We start from the raw sequence: 14532 nt of genomic DNA, 5'->3' as shown, positions 1-14532 counted from the left end.
AACCCAGGCTCTGTGTTTGCTCAGCGAGCATTCCACCAGTGGAGATACAGCCCAGTCCTGGCTTTGCTCTCTTAACAAAGTGGCCCGTACACTGAGAATGGCCTGGATCTCTTTAGTCCCATTGTGGGGACCTCAGGCTTTATTTTTACACAGTGGCACTATGCCAGCTAGAAGTGCATCACGACATTTGCTACGTCCCTAGTTCCTGTGTGACCCTCTTCATGCTACCCAGGCCCATCTCTTGACAAAGCCCCTTGTCACCCCTTTGTAGTGTTTCTTGGAGCTTAGATACTCAGTGCCAGGTGTCAGTCACACCCTTTCTTCTTGCTCCAGGGACACTGAGAAGCTCACAGAGTACCCGACTGTTTCTAGCAACCCATGAACAGACCCATGGAGTCAGTTCAGGACAAGCAAACCACTCACTAAGGACTCTGGACACTCCGGGTGGCATTTCTGACACCCAGGGGCTTTGGGAGGCTCTGACAGCTACTGGTGGGGGCTGGGAGACAGGTAGAAGGAGAGGGAAATACATTTTTAAAGATAACCTGGAGGCAAATATAATATTTATACTTATTTATCCTCAGAGCTCACTCGCAAGGCCCCAGACATGTCTAATGAGCAGGAATTGCAAAATGGCCATGGGTCCTACTTGTTTGCCTTTGCCGAGTCTCCTAGCAGTCACACGGACCCATATTTTTCAACTGTGCAACCGCTGCAGGCAAAACGGCTGTAAGGAACACCAGAGCTTGTAGCAAGTGTCTGACTCCCAGAGGCATGGAACCACAAAACTGCCAACCCAGGAAAATGAGGTGCTCCCGTCCCCTCCCCTTCACAGAACATAGAGCTTCCACGTATGCCCGAGCTCCGGGCGCTGACATACATATGCACACATACACACTTACTATGAAGTTCATGGAGATCTTCTGTACCTTCGTGCTTCTTTCACAGGCCTGTGGACACATCCCTGTCCAGTTCCATATACACTGTCTGACAGGTGCAGCGTAGGGCACGGCAGGGCGGGATGCTTGATAGCTACAGTCTTGTTCTGGTCAGGACTCTTACGTGTTCTGGCCATAGATCATCAATGTGGTCTCCTGAAACATCAGGATGGCTCGGCAGGTAAGGGTGCTTTGCCACCAAGCCTGAGTTCAGTCCCTAAAACTCATGTGGTGGGAAGAGAAAGCCAACTTCCGCAAGTTGTTGTCTGACCTCCTTATGTGTCACATATGAACAGAGAGAGAGAGAGAGAGAGAGAGAGAGAGAGAGAGAGAGAGAGAGAGAGAGAATAAATGAATAGAAAAAATAAGCATGGGGTTGGGGATTTAGCTCAGTGGTAGAGCGCTTGCCTAGGAAGCGCAAGGCCCTGGGTTCGGTCCCCAGCTCTGAAAAAAAGAACCAAAAAAGAAAAAAAAAAAGAAAAAATAAGCATGGTGTCCTATGTCTATAAGGATAATAAAGATTTTAGAGAGAAGAGAATGACAGAATTCCCTATCTGGTTAAGTTTAACTCAAGTAGCCATGCAGAGCATCTATATGTATAACTATATAAATACATTACAGATACATATGCATGCATTCAAACAGAAAAATATATGGTTATAAATAAACGTGTGCATATGCAAATGCTACACAATTAGACTGGGGTTGGCTTCTGGGCCATACTCTTGGGCACCGGTGACGCCCTTAACTGTGGGGAGTGCATCTGCCCTGGTTAGGTCCTGAGTCTTTAGACTAGCTTAGGCTTGCTGCTGTGTGTGTTGAAATTACTGCTACTCCCCTTTAGTACTTACTACGGTTGTTGCCTGAGTGCTGTCTGTGATGCTGGCTTTCCCAGGCTGCAGGGAGGGAGGGCCATATTTCTTTGCTCAGCGTTTACTAAGAAGGTACTCGGTAAAGAGAAAGGTGACTGAAGTCAGGACCCCTCTCTGCTGTTGTGTGTCCTTTCTGTGTCCTCTGACCATCAAGTGGGCACCAGGAGGCCTGTTTCTTTTAATGCTAACAGCAGTGAATGCCCCAGCTCTGTCTGAAATGTGCAGCTATCAGAAAGAACACAAGCCCTGCAATTTCTGACAAAGTGATCTCAGACTCTGGGCTGCTGGCAACCTGGGTAACTGGGGAATGGCACCTCTCCACACATGTTTACACTAATTGGTTGCTAGCTGGTAATGGTTGGTGCTGTTTGAGGAAAACTGTAGGACTTTTAGGGGTCAAGGTTTTGCTTTAAGAAGCAGATCTTTGGGGGTTGGGGATTTAGCTCAGTGGTAGAGTGCTTGCCTAGGAAGCACAAGGCCCTGGGTTCGGTCCCCAGCTCCGAAAAAAAGAACCAAAAAAAAAAAAAAAAAAAAAAAGAAGCAGATCTTTTCAGAGCAGGCCTTGAGGGTAATAGCCTGGCCCTAATTCTTAGCTCATCTCTGGCCTTCGTGATGTGACCAGCTACCTCAATGCTTAAGCCAACAGAGACAGAGTCTCACCACCATACCTTCCCCACCATGATGTACTGTACCCCTTGAGCTGCTTCTAGGTGTGTGGTCACAGCAAAGAGAAATGTAACTCACATGCCCTGTTCACATGAGGTGAATTTCTTCCTCATGAGGTTGGAGGTTTATGCCCACAAGGTCAGTCTACAGCTCTGCCTGGGCTCAGTGGAATGATTTTCTTGCATGTAGGACAGTCAGCTGGAGTGGGGGACCCTGGCACAATCTCCCTTTTCCTTTTCTTCCGGAATTTTAGGAAAAAGGCTCCCATCAAATCTCAAGAGCTGATAGGAAGCAAAGATCATGATAGTTAGGTCCAAACAGTGTCCATTTATATCCTGATTCTGGTATCGGTATCATTTCCCCCTGCCTTGTACACGGGGCTCAGCCCTGAAAACTGCGTTTCCAGGGCTCAGTGCTCCTACAAGGAGACAGGAAGCAGAGATGGGAGAATCTCTATGAACCTGTGGTCCCTGATATATGCTGTGGGAAACAAAACAACCTAAAGGCTGCGTCTCAAGCAAGGTGGAAGTCAAGGACCAATACCTGAGAATGTCCTCTGACTTGCACACCACATATGCTATGATGTGTGTTTTATATGCCCCCATTACATCCCCCCTCTTTCAATCTCTTTCTCCATCCCTCTCTTCTCCTCTTTCTTCCTCTCTCTGTCTTAATCTTGTTCCCTTTCTCCTCTCACTTTTTCTCTCAATCTGTCTCTGTCTCTTTGTCTCTCTGTCTCTCTCTCTCTCTGTCTCTCTCTCTCTCACGCACGCACGCACGCACGCGGGGACCATTGAACTCTGTCTTCAGAACAATTGGTCCCACCACTGAATAAATCCTGAGACCTGCCACCCAGTCACCCCTGCCCCTCTCTCCTATTCCTACCTCAGCTGTTCTCATGCCTGTCATTTTAAGGGATGTGGGGTAATGTCTCATCTGTATCTCACTGAATTTTGGTTTAGCTCATGTAATAGGGAGGAATATAGGTAAGCGAGTTGCTACAATGACTACATTTGTTGCAGGAGCGTATTTGTTACTTTTGTGCCACTTGTGATAAAATACCTGGTGGAAATAACATTCGTAAGGAAAAAGATCTATATTGGCTCAGGGATTCTGGAGATTTCAATGCTTCCTCTCAAGGAAGGTGTGGCGGGGCAGCTCCATTTATGGTGGTGGGAATGTGAAGTAGCTAGTACTCCTGTGGTGGTAGACCAGAAGGCTGAAACAGCCAGTCGGGAACTGGGATGTGGATGAGCATCAGAGGTTTGTCTCTAGTGACAGTCACACTCCCTCTAGCCAGGTTCCCCTTGCAAAGGCTCCACAGCCCTAAAAATAGGTCTACAAGCTGAGGACCGAGTACTTAAAGCCTGGGGTGGGGGAAAACGCTCTGGATTCAAACCACAACAAGCTAAAAGACAGCTTTTAGCAAAACTTCCTGAAAGCATTGACACTGTGTGGCTGTAGCTATTAAATAGGGCTGTGAATGAAAGAGGGTTTGTAGAGGGGGTGGGAGTCAGTGGAGAAATATCCATTAAAAAGGACCATGAGTCTCTTTGACTTGAGGACTCTCAGCCCCTGAGATATTAATATCATTTGAGAATCTCTGAAAGAGAGCCCAAGTCCATAGATTTCTAGTTTGTTCCACTTGGGAACCTGGCCCAGCCCACACAGCCCAGATGTTGCTGTGACTTGAGCCCCAAGCATACCATGGTCTGTCAGACAACTCTTCTCTTATCCTCCTGAAGGCAGGAGTGGGTGGTTGCTGCTTTGGAGCACGTAGAAGAGGAACCAAAGGAAACTCTTTCAACCAGGGACCTAGAGCTCATGCTGGAAAAACAAGAGTGTTTTGTCCCAAGGGGCAAGTGTCCATGTGATCACCTCCCAGTGAGCCTCACAGACCAGTTTCTGGCTTCAGGCTCCCCCAAGGACAGGGCTCCTTCTTGATGTATGACCTTTTCAAGAGGCGTCTTAGGGGAAGTGGGTCTCCAGCTGGGCCCCTGACCCTCTGCCCTCTCCAGTTTGGAGCCATTGGGGGAAGGACTACTTGCAATGGTGACTCAGCCCTTGGCCATGGGTGGCTGGGCTGCATTGGCTAGGCGGAGTCCCTGCAGCTGGCTGGGTTGGCTTCCGCTGGTCTGGGTCCTGTACTTTCTTCCCTTCACCCTTGACTTTTAATTTTGGAAGTTTTCAAACCTATGGACAAGTTTGGAAGAATAGTGATATTCTTACCCATGAAGACTGCTTGCAGTGTCTGTTGAAACTATTCTCTACATGGTTACAGCCAGCTCTTTTTGGTATAGTATTTGCAGGTGAGTTGGAATATTGTGGCTTTCATCTCCAAATACTCCTAAGAATAGGGAGGTCCTTTATAGTTGCAAGGTCGCTGTTGCACCCTGAGAAAATCAACAGCCGTTCCAAAGGAGCACCCCAGTTCAGTTGCATTTCCTAAGAGTTCTAAAATAAGGTTTTACATTTTTTTTTGTTTAAAGTAAATCATTTGAACTCTGGGCTGAGAGGATGTTTCAGTGCTTGCGTGAGGACCTGAGTTGGATCTCCGGTACCTACATAATAAAAGGTGGGAATGGTGGTGACAGTTTGTAATCCCAGGGATGGGGAACTGGTGACAGACAGATCCCTGCTTTCTTGGACAGCCAGCTTAGCCTATTTGAGCTCCAGGCCAGTAAGAGACCCTGTCTAAAAAAATTGGTGACTGGAACTAGAGAGATGGTTATGGCTTCAGAGTTCTTTTTTTTTTTTTTTTCCTTTTTTTCGGAGCCGGGGACCGAACCCAGGGCCTTGCGCTTGCTAGGCAAGCGCTCTACCACTGAGCCAAATCCCCAACCCTGGCTTCAGAGTTCTTACTGCTCTTTTAGGGGTGCTCTTTTAGCTTCCAGCACCCAAGGCAGGTAGCTCCCAATCACATGTAATTGCAACTCCAGGAAATAAACACCCTCTCTGGCTTCTATAGGCACCTGAACACATACAGCACCACACGCAGACTTAAATATACCCATGAATAAAAATAAAATAAATCCTGAGAAATTAATTATTTTTAAAAGGTAGATGGTACTTAAGGAACGGCTACACTTGAGGCTGGACTCTAGCCTTCACACACACATGCATGCACGCATGCAACCTTATATATGAACAACTGCATATGCATGTACAGCCTCATACATATGGAATATCTGTGTGTACACGTGCAACCTCACACATGTGCAGCCTTATGTATATGAATATGTGTGTACCTACATGGTAGCTTCTACAAAGAATATGCATGCTTTACACATGAATGCATGCGTGTATGCGTGTAGCCTCACACATATGAACACATGTGTGCACACACATTTGAGCTGGCACCTACCCAGGTAATACATTTTTATGTTTTACATTTGATCTTTTAAGAGTCTTCTTAACTTTTTTTCTTACCATATTTAATTTTCAAAGATGGTAGACTTTTTAGTTTGGTACAGATTTCCTGTTAAATTTATTGACTTGTTTTCTCCTGATATCATTTAACTTGCTCCCTAATTCCTGATTTTGTCATAAACTAAAGTTAGTCCTAGTTGTCAGCACCTAGCTGCTGAGACTCTTAGTGTACAAGCTTCACAAGGCCCCAGTGGTTGCTTTTACCAGAACTGTGCCCACATTTATTCGATCCTTCCTTCCTTCCTTCCTTCCTTCCTTCCTTCCTTCCTTCCTTCCTTCCTTCCTCCTTCCTTCCTTTCTTCTTCCTTCCTTCCTTTCTTTCTTTCTTTCCTTTTTTGAGACAGGTTATGCTTTGTAGCCCAGGCTAGGCTGCAACACCTGCTCCTTCTACCTCAGCCCCTGAAGACTTAGATTATAGCATGTGCTACCAGACCTTGATTTTCTTAGCTTCCTTGATATGCAACTTGAAACCCTGACAGAGATTTAATAAGATCGCCTGCTCTATGCCAGCCCTTTGAGGAACTTCTTGGGAAAATATTTCTCATTAGTGTGTGTGTGTGTGTGTGTGTGTGTGTGTGTACACGTGCGTGTGATGTGCATGGGGGCATACATACCATGCCATGCATGTGGATGTCAGGGGACAGCTCTGTGGAGTCAGTTTTCTCCTTTTTCCTTTTTGTAGATTCCAGGGATTGAACTCCGCTCATCAGTCTGGCACGGCAAGCACCTCTACTTGCTAAGCCATCTCTCTGGCCCCCTTGGCAGAGTTTCCTATTTGGACCCACAAAAAAAAACATTTTGAGGAAAGGGTATTTCCTTTACAGATGAAAATCTGAGGTTCAGAAGTGTCAAGGTGGGGAAAGGAATTATTATGTTTTTTTCTTTATTTTTTGAGATAGGGGCTCACTATGTAGCCCTGGCTGACCTGGTACTGGTTAGATAGATCAGGCTGACCTCCAACCCACAGAGATCTGCCCACATCCACCTCCCAAGTGCCCCAGCACTTTAATCCCATTAAAGGTGTGTGCCACCACACCTTGTATACCACTCATTGTATTGGCAGTGTGAGCCCTCTACCACCCAATTACACGTTGGCCCCTTGTAGCCTTCCCCTAAGACCGTTTCCTCCTCAGCCCTTATGTGTGCATTCCCTTCTGGTCTGCCTCACCTTTGCACCCCATACCTTTTGCTTCTTTGAGGTTGCTTGGGCTGGATGCCCAGCCCTGCGACACCCCGAGTTAATTTATTCCCCAGTGCCCATCTCCAGTGCTATCTTGAAGAAACTGCTCCCAGCTCATCTCCATCCAAATGCAGTCTTGCCGGCTTTCGCTCGCACTGCCGGCTCAGTATTGCTTCCTGTGTGATGCACAAGCTTTGCTTGTGGCTTGTAGAACTCGCTCGCTCGCTCGCAGGAGTCAAGGGCTCAAATTCCAGGTCCTTCACACCCTGTGCGACCCCGAGTGTGTCCATTCACCTGAAACTTCATTTTCCTCATTTCTAAGGGAGAAAAGGCTGGGAAGGTCAGGACTTCACGATGCTTCGGAATCCAGTGATGCTACTGCAGATTGCTCCACAGGGTGAAAAGGAGCTCCTGGCAGACTCTGAGGCCCTGCTTGTTGCATTCCCTACCCAGACACCATGTGCAACCTGACACAGAACAGCTGTGGATGTCCTCAGGGTCATTTCCCCCAAATACCAAACGGGTCCCTGCAGATACCACAGACCTGGGTATCTATGTCTATGTTCTTTTGGCATTTCTTCATCACCCCCTCAGTGTGGGGCAAGACTTGGCTGGGCCCATAGCCAGCAATAAAGCGGATGCTAATCATATCATTATATGCTGAATAATTAACTGTCATTTAAATATTCATATGTTGTTGGGGGCAAGGCCTTTTATCAGCATCTGGGGATATGTCAGCAGAGGAAAGAGATGGATGTCGCCAAGGCTGACTTTGCCTGTGAAGGGCGACCTGGGGTCCAGGGAGAGTCATTGCAGTGGCCACCAGACAGTCAGCTAATATATATAACCGCAATATTCTCACGTGATAAACGGCAACTTCATAAACGCTTGATGCATATGAGCAAGCCTAAAACAATATTGGAAGCATTAATTTCATTTGACTAATGCTTATCTATATTTTATTCTGTTCCCGTCTCTAAAGAAGCCCCTCTTCCTTTCAAAGGGAGGGCGGTAGGCCTGGAGGGCCACTGATGGGCTATGGCAGCCAAGGGGGGCAGTTTCTGTTAGTCCTGCCTTTAGGATGACGAGATTTGAGACTGGCTCTGAGATTCGAAGGCTTGCCTGAGAGCCTGTGTCTAGCTCTGTGAGTTAAGTCCTCGAGAGTGGCATGGGTGTCTTGGGTGTGGCTAGGTAAAGCTAAGTTATATAGGTGCCCTCTTGCTGTCAGGGATGACTCAAGAGGGGAGGCCCTGAGGACAGAAGTATGGGCAGGTGGGGAGTGTTATAAAGTGAGTCTTCTGTGGTGAGGTGTGGGTGGGTGTAGTGGTTTGAATATGCTTGGCCCAGAAGTGGCACTATTAGGAGGTATGGCCTTGTTGGAGGAAGTTTGTCAGTGTAGAGGGTGGGCAATGAGACCCTCCTCTTAACTATGTGGGAGTCAGTCTTCTCTTAGCTGCTTTCAGATGAAGATGTAGAACTCTAAGCTCCTCCAGCGCCATGCCTGCCTGGATGATGCCATGTTCCTGCCTTGAGGATAATGGACTGAACCTCGGAACCTGTAAGCCAGCCCCAATTAAATGGTGTCCTTATGAACGTTGCCTTGGTTATGGTATCTGTTCACAGCAGTAAAACCTTACCTAAGACAGAGGGGAAGGGACCTGGAGGAGAGAAAGAGAACAGAGGAAGGAACAAGAAAGCCAAGAGGGAGAGAATGAATGGCACCTGCAGACTGGTGATGGGGGAGCAAAGCAGCTTGGCAGGGGGTTGGTTCTAGAGTTGGATAGCCATGGGCTGGGCTTTAGCTGTGTCTTTAACTAGCTGTAGGACCTCTGAATCCTCTTTTTCAACCCTCAGTTCCCGCTTGTAAAATAGGACACCTAGTGCTTAGCAGATGGGTTTATTGTCCATTCTGTGCGAATTCTAAGGGACTTAAAACTGCCAGCTTTAAGTGATGTTTCTAAACACGTTGGCGGGTTGATGGCTTACTGGGCTCCTCTTCTGGGGTCTCACAGAGCTCCATCAAGTGTCAACTGGGGTCATCGATTGGAAGGCTTGAATTGTGGGGGGTGGTAGCGGTGATGTTGGTGGTAATGTAGTTGGTGATAGTGGTGGCAGTGGCAGCGCTGATGGTGGTAATGATGGTGATGGTAATGGCGGTGGTGACAGTGGTGGAAATGGCAATGATGATGTCAGTGGTGACGTCGGGGTGATGTCCATGGTGATAGTGGTGGTGATGGTGGTGATGGTGGTGGTGAGGTCAGTGGTGATGTCTGTAATGGCTGTAGTGATGGTGGTGGTGAGGTCGGTGGTGATGTTGGTGATGGTGATGGTGGTGGTGGTGGTAAGGTCGGTGGTGATGTTGGTGATGGTGATGGTGATGGTAATGGTGATGGCGGTGGTGGGTGTCTGCTTTCAAGAACTCTCTGCAGTCTGCTGACTTTTATTTCCTTTCAGGATCTGACTCTGGCTGGTTGTCTGCTAAGGAGACCCTCAATTCTGAATGGCCCATGGGGATTTCTTCAGTTTGGCTGCTGACTACCTTAAGCAAAAGCCTGTACCTAAGACAGAGCTTATACAATGCAGAATCATGAAGCATGGAGTGACACTGTCACCTTCCCCGGTTTATTAGAGTAAGCGACAGGCTCTGCCCACATATATGGGAGGGTACAGTACAGGTTGGGTCGTTTAGTGACCCTCAAGTCTTTACATCATATCTGACAAGGATGACAGAAAGTGCTCAGTACTGGGTATTCACTGTCCCTGTATTTTGTGAACGTTCTCATCTGACCCACAGAACAACTCAGGAAGAGCAGCAACTGCCATCACTGTACCAATGAAGGACTGTGGAGATCAAGGAACCCTGATCCCTACCAGGGGAAAGCAGGGCCACCGTGGAATTGGTCATAGACACTGTGTGATCCAACACCCATGATTGTCAGTGAAGCCAAACCTCAGAAGACTCTCAGGGCATGCCCTGGCCCAGGTATGTCAGTAACCAACCCCTCAATAACCCACTTGGTACTTGACTTCCTTTGGCAGCCATTGTCTGTACCCTGTGCCCCACTACCTTCGCACACCCTGAATGTTCACAGGACCGTAACGTGGGTGCATGTAAACTGCAGTGTACTTGGGGCAAAATGAGAACCGCAGGGAATGACCCTGGGCATGGTTCTCTTTACTCAAAGTGCTTGCCTATTGGTGCCTCACTCATTCGCAGCTGCTGTCTTACCAGACTGGACAGTCTCAGCACACATCTCTCGTCTTACGATCTGAGGATCAGAAGCCTAAGTTTTCACTGGACTAAAATTAAGGTGTGGGTGGGGTTAAAAGGTCAAGGGGTCGCTCCATCTCCTTGTCGTCCTAGTTTCCTTAGCTCTGGGCCCCTTCCTACATCACCATAGCCAGCCCTAACGGTCACACCTCTCTCATGGGGCATCGCTCGGTCTTCACTCCTCTTCTCCCTTCCAGTTCCACTTTGTCAGGGCCCATGGCAACACTGGGTCATGCAGGTGACCCAGGACAAGCTCCCTGTTGTAAAGCCAGCTGGTTAGCAACTCACTTCACCCACAGCCTTCATTCCCCGCGGACCAAGCGACGTAGCAGATTCTCGGTGTCCAAGATAAGGACTCTAGCATCATCTGCCTAGCGTCTTCTGTCGGTTAGTTCTTTTGTCTGTTGTGCCAGCAGGGGATTGTGGGTTAGAGGCTAGGGCTCCTGCCCGAGGTTCATCCTTTACTTCCGCACTGACCGCCCTTAGCTCGCTGCCAGAGTCTGGAGCTCACACTGGAGCCAAACAAAATGTCAATTTATTCTCCAGATAGGAGATGACGCGAAAGGGTAATACTCGGAAAGGAAAGAAGACGAAAGGAGAGGGGAGGGGAGGGGAAGAAAAAGGTATGGGAGAGAAGACGCATGTTACGTTTATACATTTTGAAACTTTGTGCTGGCCCATAGGCTGCCAGTTTGTTCCTGTGGTTCCTATCAGACCGAACCTCCGAACATGAGCCAAGGTGGAAGCTACAGAGAGATCAGCCAACACTTTTGTCATTGGGCCACCCGCGTCATGTCCCTGAGCATGTGAACAGGTCTCCTCTGGGCTAGAGTGCCCAGAGCTGCAGCCTGCGCCCTGTGCCCCGTGGCAGGATGTCTTGTGCCATACACAACCTACACGTGCTCTGTGGCTCTGCCCTGCTGTCTCACACAGCCTGTGACACAAAGCGCCAGTGTGGGCAGCGTGCTTGTTGAACGTGTAATTGAATGGAGCCCAGTGCCTTTCGTTCACTCCGCATCCTGCTCAGGGACCTGTGACCTCCTTCATTGCGCTTGGCTCTTCAGAGCAGGCTCTAGCCACAGGCACCGTGGATACTGTATGCATGAGTGTGAGCATCAATTACGGGCTTCGTTGACCTGGAACCCAAAGTGGAAGTCTGCGCAGGAAGTGACCATGGCCTGGGCTGGAAAGGCCAGGCCAGGGAGCTGAACCATGGGGCTTCTGGCCTGCCCTTGCAGCTGCCCCAGCTGCTTCCTTCCCAGTCTCTGCCCCCACCCCCAGCCCCCATGCATTCGAGATTCCCGGGAGGTCGAGCCTGGTGTAATTACAGGGTATCTGCTGCCTCCCTATAAATCTAATAGACTTTTTGGCCTTGTCAGATTAAAACTTACCTATCAACCCGCCGCAGTCCTCTAGATCTCCCTAAATCTGTACTTGGGAGAGAATTTATGGCCAGGAATTGCATTTTGCAAAATGATTAAAGTTGCCAAACAGCCATAAAAAGTTGCAGGAGGAGATACGGTTTTTTTGAAAGTCTGCTTAATTTATAAGGGGTGGAAGGTTTATTGTCATTTAGAGTCCACAGCCAGGCAGCGATGGAGCGTTTGGCGGCAGCTGTGCACATCTGCTTCTGCTTTATGCCTTTTACATGTTTTTAAATTGCCCTGTTTGAATCTGCAGCCGCCAAAGCATCCCGGTCTGCAGAAGGGTGGTTAACTCCTGCCCTCTGACGCTGGCCTCTCATGCCCTATTCCTCAGACGACCCGACTCGCCTCCCAGAAGTGTTCCTGGGTGATCCCGTCTCACGCCGACTGCTCCATGCCTTCCTGTCATCGGCCAGTCCCACCAGCAGAGCCCTCACGTGTGCGAAGCTTTCAAGTCTATAGGCGGGTTTCGCGTGCCGCGTCTTAACACTTGTCTCCCTGGATTAAATGATTAAACGAGATCAAACACTCAAGGCTCTAAACGACCGGTGTTACCTCTTGAGCTGATAAATAGAATTAGGGCTCCCGTTTATTGACCGAATGCGAGATGCCAGACCTCTGCTCCTCACTCCTCCTGCATTAGTTCACAGACTCTTGGCTGCCGCTGTGGGAGACAGCTGTCAGTTGTACCTGGGTTTTGGGAAGTGTGAAGAACTTAAAGCCAAGGTCGTGAAGTCAACACTCAAGCACATTAGCTAACTATTGGCAATGTCATTAGGGCAAGCATCTCACTTGTCTGTCTCCCGGGCTGGCACAGAGCAGACCCTGAGTGGATCCTGTTGAGGGCGAGCCTGCATGAACTGAGCTGTCCCAGTTGCTGTCTCTTATCCCCGCCCCGCCTCCCCTTCTCCTTACAGGCATCAGACCCTGGATCATCAGAAGTCTAACTTAGCGCTCAGTCTGGTGTCTGACGTATTATAGTTCTTGATTCGCTGGAAAGAGGACTGAATACAGTCAATCCCAACAGTCCTCTGAGGACGGTTTTAGGAACTCCATCGTGCGGGAGGGAGGGGCCTGAGGGTGTGTGACACCTGTTCAAATACAGCGTCAGAGCCAGGATTTGGATTCGTTTTTTGTTTCTTTGTTTTGTTTTCTCACCAGCGCCCGCCCACCTAACCACCTGGCAGACGTTTGGGGGGCTGGGGGAGATTCGGAAGTGTTTCTTCTTCACCACCATCCTGTCTAGTATCTATTAAATACCCATCACTCACCAGCTGCAGACATTCTCCAGAAAGCCCCAGAACACCTTCCCAGAGGTGTCTGTTATTCTTCCCATTTTACAGATGTGGAAGCAGGTTGAAGGAGGCTGCCTAGTAACTGACTGATCTGATTCCTGAGGTAAGGGTCAGAGTGACTGGGATAAAGGCCAGCGAGGGATGCCCTGGAAACCCAGCAGAGGAGGGTCAGGAGAAGCTTCTAGAAAGCTGTTTTTCCAACTGGCGCTTTGGCAGACTGTTGATAAGAATTGTTCTCTGTGCGAGCGAGAGCAGAGCTGGGTGGAACATGAGCATTTTAGCCTGGCCTGGGGTGTCCTGTGTTCCTTCTGGCTTCACTCTTGGACCTGTCCTCCCCTGCCATGGGGAGATGCGCAGTTGGGAGGCTCGGGTCTGTAGGCTGGTGTGTCCAACTGGTCCTTAAGGTTTCTCTCAGCCCCATCCACATTTTCTCCTCTTTTCCCCCCTAGCCTCCTGCCAGCGCCATGGAGTGAAGAGAAGTTTGGCCCTGGGATGATGAGATGGATCCACTTGGATGTTCTCCGGCCCCACCCCCACCCCGCATCCTTGTCCCTCCATCCTTGCTGTACAAGTGGTCTGCCTTCGTGCTCACAGCCAGGCTCAGCAGGGAGAGTAGCCTCGTCCTTGGATTTCCCTGCTTCCCAGACACTGCAGACAACTAAAGCCTGGTCTAGGCTCGTCCCCCCCACTCCCGGGTGGGCGCATTTATTCTTTCTCTCATTCATTTGTTGATTCATTCAACCAGTAGTTTCTGAGCTCTTAGGGTCTGCTAGACTGGGAACACAGCAGCGACCCCAGCTGACCAGTCTGTTGTCTTCACAGAGGTTACCCCACTGACTGGATAGACACGTCGGTTTTTAGTGAGCAACCCAGGCCTTGATGTGAGTAATACCTGAGGCACGGTGGGAAGTGCCTGGCTATTGCTTTGGTTCGCAGACAGAGATCTCATCTCCACCACAAGAGGGGACGTCTGCAGGGGGATCTGAGTATGATGAAGCTATTCAAAGGAAGATCCAGATACAGAACATCCCATACTCGGTGAGCAAGAAGTGCAAAGGCCCTGGGGTCGGAGGGAACTTTTCCAACTCCAGGAACTGGAGGAGTCTGGGGCTTAGAGGTGACAACAGGCCAGGATCATGGTGACACTTTCTATTTCCCTGTAAGTACAGTAGCAGCTCTTGGGGACTTGGGTCTAGGGAAACCTCTGACTTGATTTCTATCTCTCTCTCTCTGCCTTTTGTACTGATAGCAGAGAGACCATGAAGAGCTCTGGGTCTAGGGGATGACTTAGTTATTATTTAAGAGCCTGCATGCAAACATGAAGACCAGAGTTCAGTCAAACGAGCTGGGCATGGTGTCATGAGGTTGCAATCCTAGAGATGGAGAGAAGGAGACAGGAGCCTTCTTGGGACAAGCTGGTTAGTCAGTCTAGGCAAATAAATGAGCTTCCGGTTCAG

The 14532-nt window shown here is 49.0% G+C and overlaps 1 long non-coding RNA gene across 9 annotated transcripts in view; it reads left to right on the top strand.

The window, feature by feature from the left end:
* Positions 1 to 14532, top strand: part of LOC102548116 (uncharacterized) — a 136631-nt gene that overhangs the window by 121048 nt on the left and 1051 nt on the right. Inside the window, exons 4-9 of one of the 9 annotated variants that reach the window (XR_005504984.2) lie at positions 9540 to 9715; positions 9880 to 10068; positions 10554 to 10743; positions 12115 to 13178; positions 13525 to 13770; positions 13898 to 14113. This is a non-coding gene — a long non-coding RNA (uncharacterized LOC102548116). The other 8 variants (XR_005504982.2, XR_005504985.2, XR_010051978.1 and 5 more) reach the window with 8 other exon arrangements.

The sequence above is a fragment of the Rattus norvegicus genome, chromosome 5 (assembly GCF_036323735.1).
Source record: "Rattus norvegicus strain BN/NHsdMcwi chromosome 5, GRCr8, whole genome shotgun sequence".
Taxonomy (NCBI): Eukaryota; Metazoa; Chordata; class Mammalia; order Rodentia; family Muridae; genus Rattus; species Rattus norvegicus.
Note: the sequence above shows the minus strand (reverse complement) of the source record. Positions and strands in the feature narration are given on the sequence as shown.